Genomic DNA, 11,092 nt, shown 5'->3' on the forward strand with positions numbered 1-11,092 from the left:
AAAAAAAAAAAAAAAAAAAAAAAAGGTGTGCCAAGGAACGCATTACTCAGAAGTGACAGAGCTAGGACTTGGGCCCAGACATAGCTATGAAAGCTCTTCCCCTTCCACTGGAAAATCAGCACATGGCTTTTTAGACAAAAGCATAGTCCATGGTCCACAGTAAAGGGTACTGGCTAACATTTCTATTTTGCAATTAAAAACATAACCTTCCCTAAAATATTTTTCACTGTCTGTTTTGGGAGAATCAAAAACCAAACTCCTCTATGCCCAACCCAAGAAAGCGGAATATAAACTTAGTACTTCACTACACTTGTCTAACAGGAAAGTCCACTGCAGCTTTGGGAACAAGCTTCACTGCTGATGACGTTCAACTGGAAGTCTTCCTCAGTCCCTTGACCCTGGGCTGCATCACCTCGTTACTGCAGTAGAGCAAGAGATGGATCCTTTTTATTCCCTTTCTAAGCATTACTAACTTTTGGAACGAGGAACTGTGAGGAAGCAGACAAAAATGTCAAGACCTGTTCTGTAAAGGCAGGCCTTCAAAGGGCTAATGAGAAATGGCTGGCTGGGCAGGTGGGCGGGCCAGCAGGGCTTATACACCCCTCCTCAGAACACTGCCATGGTGTTGTCTGAAGGCAATGTGGCCCAAGCATCACAGAAACCATGCTTGGCACCAGAAGCTTGGGGAAAAGGGTGCTGCAGAACTCATCTGCACACACTTCAGCAGGTGCTTCAGGCCAGCTGTGTCACTTGCACACAGCTGACCACTGAGGAGGATCCATATTCGGGCAACATTATCCCTCAAACACCAGGAGGGTCAGTCAACAACTCAAGAACCTCTAATGATGGAAGGGCGCTTACTGACACAGAAAGTCATCTACCAAGCTGTAATTTTAAAAAGACAAAATAAAAAGGCAAGCATTAATGGGGAACAAGAAAGGAGGCAGCAGCAGCTGGGGATGGTGGAAATTCAGGGCCAGCACACTTAGGTTGAAATTTCAACTCTGCAGTTACAAACTCAGTCATGGCACCACTCCCGGCCCCAGCTTTTTCACCTGGAAAATGACAGGGAAAGGGAAGGGTTAATCAGATATTTTTCAGTTCTAAGAATCCATGATTCTGTGGTAAGGCAGCTCAGTGTGAGAGAGAATAAATGGAAAGAAAATGTGTTCTTGATTCCTACTAATTTATAGTCTTTGGTAGCTAAATATTAAATATACCTCATAAAATCATGTTATCACAATCTTCCTATCTGAGCATAATGCAATCGTGGCTAAATGTGTGCAAGAAAAGGAAGGTCACTTTCAGACAAATTCAACAACGTAGTATATACCCAGGGTGACTGTTCCAAAGAGATTTCTTTGTACGTAACCAGTACTTGCAAACCTTACTTTTACTCCCTAGGTTATATTTTTTAGTCGCCTGAACACTAAACAGATGTATTATTTCTTTTAGAGTGTATTTTAGATCCTCTACAACCTGGTATTCTGATTTTATGTTAAGCAAAATTCTATAAACTGAAAAATAGAAGTTTTAAGAGCTGAAGTGAATCTGGATAACTGATTCTCAATACTTTTGTGAGGGGTGGTATGAAGCCATCCAATTTAACATCAGAATCTTTACAGGAAAAAAAGCAAAATCTGTACATGCAGCTTTGGTGTGAAAGTGAATAAAAGGTGCAAAACCAGGTGCATGGCATGCTAACTTCTGTTAAAAGAAGAAGAAAACATATATATTGTTTTTAGTAGTGATGAGGTCTCACTAGGTTGTACAGGCTGATCTCGAACTCCCAGGCTCAAGTTGATCCAACTGCTTTAGCCTCCCAAAGTGATATGTATTTGTTTATATTTTTAAAAAATAGAGCTTAAACCAAAACTAATGAAAATGGTTACCTATAAGGGAGGAAGTGAAAAGCGTAAACAATGTTGGAAACTGTATTTCCTTCAGCACAGGGTGTTTGGTAGTTTTGACATGGGAACTTTATAAGTGGTTTCATGTAATTAGAAAGCAAAATTAAATCAGTATTTTAGAAAAGCAAGTCCTAAAAACCCAAATAAAATGAAACAAATGGTCTTAACTACAAATCAAGACATCAGCTAAACTAAAGGAAATTACTTCAGGTGACTTTAAAGCCCAGTGACTTCATTATACATCACCAGTAAAATATATCCTAAGGAATAAAAGGACTACAAAGAAATCCTACAGGATAAATGACCTCGTCTCTTTGATAAATGACAACAAAAAAAAGGAAACAGTGCATGTATGTGTGTAAATACAAACTGCTAAAACATGTTATCTATATGGTATGTTATCAAATGCTATATGGACTTTATTTGAATCCTGAATCAAATATTTACAGATCAGAGAAACGTGAATCCTAATTAAATATCAGATTATATTAAGAGGTTAATATTATTTTCTAGTGCTTTAGTGGTACTGTGGGTACATGAAGAGGAAAAAGTTCCTCTCAGAGATGCATACTAAAGTTTTTATGGATAAAATGAAATAATATCTAGCATTTACTTTAAAATAATCCAACGAGTTGGGGATCAGTGGAGGTGGGTATAGGAAAAAAAGACTGTCCATGTGTTGATTACTAAAGCTAGATACATGGGCTTTGATATATTATTTTCTCTACTTTTGTGAATGTTTGGAATTTTCCACAAGTCAAAACAAAAAACAAATCTAGCAGTAATTTTTGATGTACATAAGGATTCAAGGAATCCTTGCAAGAGTTCAAGGTGAGAGAGAGGAAGAGAGAAGCTCCTACTTTATGAAATCCTGGCCCAGTCTCTACTTTCCATAAGAAAATATAGCCTAGAAAACGAGGCTGCTTGCTCAAGGCCAGAGACCTGATTTGTGCAGGGGTGAGACTAATATCCGGCACGGCCCCCAGTTCAACAGACTACAATGCAAATTCTCCAAGATTAAAAAACATGAGACTGTATTTACAGGGATCATTTCTACAGTTCATTACCAGAGAAGTTTATTTGAGCATGTAGAGCAAAAAAGATGTATTAAAAATGACTGTGTTGGGGAGAGATAGCATGGGGAGAAATGCCAGATATAGGTGATGGGGAGGAAGGCAGCAAATCACACTGCCATGTGTGTACCTATGCAACAATCTTGCATGTTCTTCACATGTACGCCAAAACCTAAAATGCAATTAAAAAAATGATTGTGAAGGAATTGTCATAAAAAAACGAAAAGTATTAAAAACCAAAAAATTTGATTTAAAGAATTGTAAATCCTAAAGACAAAGACACAAGAGTAAGCAAGAAAAAAAAAAAAGCTGTAAATCCATGCATTATGAGTCGCTCTTTCCTTTATCACTTCCATTTTATTTGTTACTACATTTTCCATGAAAATTCCCACCTCTTTATATCTTCTATTTTCTTGGCAAGACTTTCTGTACTTCCATCTGTTTCAAGAGTAGCTTTACTTCTTGGACTATTTTAATAATAAGGGCTTTATAATTTTTTTTTTAAACTGTAGCCTTAACAAATTTCCACAAACTTAGCAGCTTAAAATAACAGCCTTTTATTATCTCACAGTGTCTATGCGTTAGACGTTTGGGTGTAATGTGACTCACCAGAATTCTCTGCTTAGGGTCACAAAAGGTCTAACTCAAGGTGTCAGCTGACCTGGGGTCTTACCTGGATTTTCTAGGGGGAGAATACACTCACAGAGTCATTCAAGTCTGTGTGGGTATAGGCCTGAGTCCCTAGTTCTTGCTGGCTGTCAACTGTTGGTCATTCTCATTCCTTGGCTCATGGTCCCTTGCATCTTCCATGCCAGAAATGTTACACTGAAAACTTCTTACACTTCCAGTCTACCTGCCTTCCCCCATCTGCTATCAGCTGGAGGAAGATCCCTACTTTTAAAGGCTCATATAATTACATAAGCCCACCCAGATAATCTAGACAACTAATCCAGGCTAGTTGATTTGTACCCTTCATTACATCTGCAATGTGCTTTTGCCAAGTATGTCATATATTCCCAGGATGAACACTAGGAGGTCAGGGGCATGGAGGCCACAAATCAAGTCTATCAGAGAATTCCAACATAGGCACCAGCTCAGCTTTAGTGTCTTTTTTCACCAGTTGCTATTTTCCCGGTTCTGCACATGTTGAGTACATTTTGCATTGTATCCTGAACATTTTTAACATTATGCTCTTAGAGACTCTTGATCTTGTTTGATTCCTATGAGGAATGCCAGTATTTTTGTTGGGCAGGCACTGGTCTGGCTGGATTCAGTCCCCAAGTCCCGACCAGCCTTCTACAGAACATGGTCTCGGCGTCACTTTCGCTTTCAAGGCCTTTGCAGTGTTCCTCAGCAATGTCCTGCAGGTACCCTACTTGCCTAGTGGCCAGCCTGCCTCCCAGGCAATGGTCTATTCCATAGTTGAGTTCTCAAAGTCTTTGGCAACCTGTTCTGGGTCACATCACAAGTACACAGCTCAGTGTTGAGCCTGTAAGTTAACTAACAACTTTATGGGGTCACTTTCCTGAGCTCTTCCCTCTCTGGAATCTCCCTTTGCAGTTACCTGGGATCCCCTTTTGAGACTCCCACCAGAAACTTACTGCTTTAATTACCCCGTTTAGCCACACACTTCTTGTACCTGCATCTTGCCTGGGACTGAGCTGCAGGAGGGAAGAGAATAAAAAGGCAACTGGAGTTTTCCCCATTCCCTCAGAGTTTTAGGTGTGTTCACACACTCCTGCCACTGCAGGACTGACTGGAGGAGAGGGAGCAAAAGGGGAAAAAAATGATGCCTTTCTCCCATTTTCTGTCTTGGAGCCCAACTATCAAAGTTCTCTGTAGCTCCTCCTGTTCACACCAGGTACCCGCCTCCAGGTTTTGGACAGCCTGAGTCCAAAGTAGGGGATGCTGAAGGGAAGACAGGAAACTTACTACTGATGCAAAGTCGTTCTTCAAATTCTGGCCTTCACCCCCATCCACCTGTTACCATTTACTTGTCGGTGTCCTCAACAGCTGCTCCAAGCACATGTCGAGATCTTAGCCATAGCGAGTGGGAGAGGCAGGATGGAGTATGCTCCCTCCACCTCCCAGAACCACAGCTCCACATCCATGCACTTTAAAACGCATTTATGGTGCTTATCATAGGGAGGCATAAGAGGATTTTTATTTTCTTCTTCCTAATTTTCTGTATTTGTCAAATGGCCTACCGTGATGAGTACACATTATCTTCAAAGTCAGATGGTTTCTCTGCAGACTCCTGCAGAAGTACCACCGGCTTTAAACACTCTCCAGGTTTCCACGTCTTGTTCAGATACTGGCACTTGTTTCCCGACATCCACCTTACTGACTACACACTAACAAAGCAACTGAGATTTTCACCATAAAGTCGGGGCTGGGCACAATGACTCAAGCCTGTGATACCAGAACTTTGGGAGGCTGAGGCGGGTGGACCACTTGAGGTCAGGAGTTTGAGACCAGCCTGGCCAAGACTGTGAAACCCTGTCTCTACTAAAAATACAAAAAAATTAGCCAGGTGTGGTGGCGTGTGCCTGTAATTCCAGCTACTTGGGAGGCTGAGGCAGGAGAACTGCTTGAACATGGGAGGTGGAGGTTGCAGTGAGCCAAGATTGCACCACTGCACTCCTGCCTGGGTTACAGAGTGAGACTCTGAAAAAAAAAAAAAAAAATCATAAAGGGGACAAGAGATATAATGAAGCCTAATAATTTAAACAATTTCTAATATTAGTTCCTCCTTCCCAAACACATTCCCACTAACTCCTGGAAGACACACTTAGCACCCTCACCCCACATTCCCCTACTGGGTTATCTAGCATCAAGTAAGGGACCAGGAAACTGTCCCCACAAAGGCAGTTTGATGACAGAGCTAGTCTGGCTCAGGTTTCTGGGCCCTCACTTGCACCAACTTCTTCCAAGGTCCTGAGAAAGGCCCTAAGCACAATGTCCCTATGGTCATATGCTTTTGTAAAATTTATCCCCAAAATATTCTAATTGCAATCAATTAAGACTAATGCCTTTTCCCACTGCAACAGAGGAACTCTGCCTCTGTTCCTCTTCCCCTTCATGTCAGGTGGTTTGGGAGGGGTTGTTGGCATTTTTGAGATCCACCTAAGTTACATTAAGTTAGACACATTTAGTTTGGGTTTAACGGACACATTATGCTGTTTACAGTTACGTCTACCCCACCCAGGCTGGAGTGCAGTGGCACAATCTTGGCTCACTGCAACCTCTGCCTCCCTGCAACCTCCACCTCCCATATTCAAGCGATTCTCCTGCCTCAGCCTCCCAAGTAGCTGTGATTACAGGCACATGCCACCACACCCGGCTAATTTTTTGCATTTTTAGTAAAAATTTAGGTGTATTTTTGGTGTAAACTTTAGTGCAAACTTAGGTGATTACCAGCAATCTCAATGCAGGTATTGCTTCTAGAAATACTGCTATTGCCCACTGTGTTGGTTCACCAGGGCTTTTATGCAATGAAGGTGAAGGGCCAGGGATCCTGTGGCAATGTGAATAGGTCCAATGGGACCTGGCTCAGGGACGTGTGTGGGCAGTAGAAAGGAAACACAGTTTGAAACAGGGGGAACCAGATATTCATATGTGGGGGATTTACCATCAGACGTGCTAAAATATAAGAGTTCAGTTACCAGAAAAATAATCTATTGCAGTACAATTATGTATGCCTTAGATGTGTTCTTTTCTTTTTTTGAATGGAATTTTGCAAAACAGGATTCACCTGAACACCTGTTTTTCTGGGACACCATCCTGTAGCAGTATTAGAAACAGCAAATATGTCTATATGCAAAATAGTAAGTTTTATGTACCCTACTGACAATAAAAATTTATCAACTGTGCTAGAGGAATCATGAAGTTCTTTCTACACTCTGCCATATGAAAAGATGATTAAAAAGTACAGAAACGAAAATATCACACAGGTGTGTTAGATCATTAACAAATGTTATTTTTCCCAATTTAGCCATTTGCATATTATTGATCAGTTTTTTCAAATTTGTTACTTTCTCATTCTAAATATTCACGTAAATTAATTTTTGTTTGTAACTTTGTATTCTTTTTCTTAAAATATTCTCCCCTTCCCCACATTGTATACTTTCAACCTCCATAAAACCTGGCATCTGCCTCTGCCTCAGATGAAATTTGATTAATTCATTCAAATATTTATTAAGTTCTATTCTGTTTCAGGCAAGTCTAAATGCTTAGGGATACAGGAGTTTGTAAGAGAGAAAAATCTCCCCCTATACAGTGGACAAATACAAACAAGACTATTAAATGGTGATTAAGTGCCTTGGAGAGAGTAAAGTGAGGATGGTAGAGAGGAAGTTGGCAGGTGGAGGGCACCAGGGGTGAGGCTTCATCCAGATGACAAGATCTAAAACAAGGCCTCAAGAATGCTGTGGTACACATTACAACAGCGACTGTGTCCTGTGTGACCACTACTATAAGGAGATGCAGGTCAAACCTTTCGCTCAGGCCATCTCATTTAATCACAATAGCCATCTGCAGCTGGCATCAAGGAATTCCGGCTCAGAAAGGTTAGTGACTTGTTAGCAGTCACTCAGCTCCACAAGCAGCCTCAGCCCCATCGTGACTCCATGGGGTGCACAGGGCACACAAAGATGGAGAGGTTTAATTCAGAAAGCGAGACAAGTGAGAAAGTAACCAGTACTACCTGCCCACTGCAGTCACAGAGCAGGAAGGGGCAGCAGCACTTGCTAGCCTGACCTGGAGCAGTTTCCCGCACAGGGGAACAGGAGACCAGGAGGACAAAGGGCATAGTGTGTGCACAGGCAGGGCACTATAGAAATTGCAGAAGCAGCTGGGAAAGGATGAGCAGACACCTGAGGGGAGGCGGAAAGGTGGCCTGGGTTGTGCTGTACAAGTTCTAGTGGGCCAACTGGATGTAATCCCATACCTAAGTAGGTTTTGCAGCCTGGATAGGACATGACCAAATTTTCGTTTTGGGAAGCAATCAGGAGGATGGGCTGGGAGGGGATAGATGGGATTAAGGAAGATTCATCACTGCATCCTACAACATTATAGGGCCTTATTGTTTTTGTATTTTAAAATGGCAAAACCAAAACACCAGTTTAGGGAAAAACAATTCATGACTCTTAAAACCATTTACATCACTCTAACTACCCTCCTGATCCTGTTCACATCCTCACGTATTTTTACAACACTATAATTGCTGTGAACACACCTTTTCGACTTTTTGGTTAAGGCACATTTTAAAGCATATTTCCAAGGATCAAAATGGTTCAAATTTTGCTTGGATGGGAGGATGGGATTCAGTTTGCTGAAGCATGTTTACTTGCTATGGAGTACTCTACCATACTGATACAACAAGTTTTATCAGATTGTTTTGAAAACTGTGATTTCAAAATCAAAATCTTTATCACATACTGCTAGTTACTTTCCAAAAAGATTAGACCAATTTACAGAATCACTGTCAACTAAACTCTCCCCAGAAAATCACCAAACACTGGGCTTTATCGTACTGTTTTGTAGGATCCTCAACTTTTCAACTCCCTGTGGCATTGACAAATACACTACAGTCAAAGGACTCTATATTCCGATCTCAGAGAACATGACTGGAATTACCTCAGCTCAGCACCCAACAGTACAATGGGGTTTTGCCTGCATATCTAGCACTATGCTGTGTTTATGAAGTTCATGACGCACTGAGCAAAGGGGAAGCTGGCAAGCTGATATGAAAGTGGGTGAAGGAAAAATGAGAACAAAACTGAAAGGGTAAGCAGCAGTAAGAAAAATCTGTTACTGTCTGAATATAGAAGAGGTATTGATGTGACTAGAAGCAGGGGTGTTTGGAAAGGAAGGAAGCAACTGAATTCCTTGGGCCAAATGGATTTAAATGAGCTCACATGGAATTGACCATGCACTGATCTTTGCTTTGGCAATCCAGTTCATATCATTCCTTCCACACAGAATAAATATGCTTAATTATTGCCTAATTTTCTCTCAACTGTTCTTTGTAAATAGTCAGGGTTAGCTCGTTCTACTTTCCACTCAGATTATTTGTTCACCTGATAATAATAATGGCTAACATTATTAAGCACTTACCTTGTGCCAGGCACCTTGTTAACAGCTTTTATTTTGGCCAGGTGTAGTGGCTCATGCCTGTAATCCCAGCACTTTGGGAGGCCCAGGCAGGCGGATCACGAGGTCAGGAGTTCCGACTAGCCTGACCAACATGGTGGAACCCTGTATCTACTAAAAATACAAAAATTAGCTGGGCATGGTAGAGCTCGCCTGTAATCCTAGCTACTCAGGAGGCTGAGGCAGGAGAATCGCTTGAACCAGGGAGGTGGAGGTTGCAGTGAGTCGAGATTGTGCCACTGCACTCCAGCTGGGTGACAGAGCAAGACTCCATATCAAAAAAAAAAGAAATGAAAAGAAAAACAATTTTATTATTTTTAAATTATTATTATTTTTTAAGATGGAGTCTCACACTGTTGCCCAGGCTACAGTGCAGTGGCATGATCTCCGTCTCGGCCTCCCAAAGTGCTGGGATTACAGGCTTGAGCCACTACGCCCGGCCAATTTTTAAACTTTTTTTGAGACAGGGTCTTGCTCTGGCACCCAGGCTGGAGTACAGTGGCATGATCTTGGCTCACTGCAATCTCGGCCTCCCGGGTTCAAGTGATTTTTGTGCCTCAGCCTCTCGAGTGGGTGTGATTACAGGCGTGTGCCACCATGCCCAGCTAATTTTTGTATTTTGTATTTTTAATAGAGTAGTTTTACCTACTCTATTAAAATGTTGGCCAGGCTGGTCTCGAACGGCTGAGCTCAAGAAATCTGCCTGCCTCGGCCTCCCAAAGTTCTGGGATTACAGCCACTGTGCCTGGCCAAGGTAAATAAATTTTAAACCCATTTTTTTGAATAAGGAACCAGAGGCAAAGGTAAATGAATATACCTTACATCAACTTCCTCTTTGGGAAAGGAATTAGTATAGAAGGAACCTGGAAATCTACTAACAACTGATAGTCCTGTAGTAAATAAGCCAGCAAACTTCTGCAGTCCGGGAAACTGCATCATCAGCATTTAGCTTGTTAATAGTGAACCATCTAATGCGAACCTGCAGTAAGGATAGGGGACACGAGAAGTACAGATGGTATCTGCAAATACCTTAGGTGTTAACCCTAAGCCAGTCATTCCACCTCTCTCAACCTCCCTTTCCTCTACTTTAAAACGGGGCTGTGCAACTTGATCATGTCTCTGAAGAGTTTTGGAAAACTGAATAAATAATGAGCTTGAAGTGCTTTACAAACTTTTAAAGACTTCAAAAAAAAAAAAAAATCTTTCAATAAGCAACAGACGTAGAACATTTAAATTCTATTTGGCCTACAAGTAAAGGTGACTCCATTCTTCCCTACCTCAAATGTCCTCTCCCATCTCTCTGGCACTGAGAAAATCTGTGTCGCCGGTTATAAGGCAGTCTACACAAGACCAACGCGCTAACCCACTGCCACCTCAGGGTTATCAAACATTTCCACACTGGCACAGCCAAAAATACCCCACAAACCCAGAGAGAAAAATCACCCTTTAAAGATTTGGCCTTGGGTTTTAAATCTGGCCATCCTTTTTTTTTTTTTAACACTATGTATCCACAATCTTTCCTTCAATGCTGCCTCGTTCTAATTTCTGTTTTTCACATCCATTAGTGGCACATGATAGGCCAGAGGTTGCTGCCACAGCGTAATGGAAAAGGTGCCTCGAATCTGGGTGTGCAAGGCACTGGGCCATATTCTGGTCCCGTTTTCATGGGTTCCCTCGGTAGGCTACCCACTGGCTTAGGAGCATTTCTAGCCCTTAGTGGAGTAAAAATATTAACACCTAACACTTGATTCCCACCTTTAAGATACAATTTAAAGAAAGGCTGAAAAGGCAAACGGCTCAAAGTGCCTCCACCCGGCACCTCCAGACCCACGCCGAGGGGGTCCCTACGGCCCACTGTAGGTATCCCTCCAGGGTGGGACACTCCCCGGCCCACCGCCCCGCCGGCCTCCACGGAGCACCCCAGGCAACCCGGGAGTCCACGCGGGACACTCCCCG

At 42.1% G+C, this 11,092-nt stretch overlaps 1 protein-coding gene across 4 annotated transcripts in view; it reads right to left on the reverse strand.

The window, feature by feature from the left end:
• FARP2 (FERM, ARH/RhoGEF and pleckstrin domain protein 2) overlaps positions 1-11,092 on the reverse strand; it is a 152,482-nt gene that overhangs the window by 140,490 nt on the left and 900 nt on the right. The gene's annotated exons all lie outside the window — the stretch shown is intronic.

The sequence above is a fragment of the Cebus imitator genome, unplaced genomic scaffold (genome assembly GCF_001604975.1).
Source record: "Cebus imitator isolate Cc_AM_T3 unplaced genomic scaffold, Cebus_imitator-1.0 Scaffold443, whole genome shotgun sequence".
NCBI classification, from domain to species: domain Eukaryota; kingdom Metazoa; phylum Chordata; class Mammalia; order Primates; family Cebidae; genus Cebus; species Cebus imitator.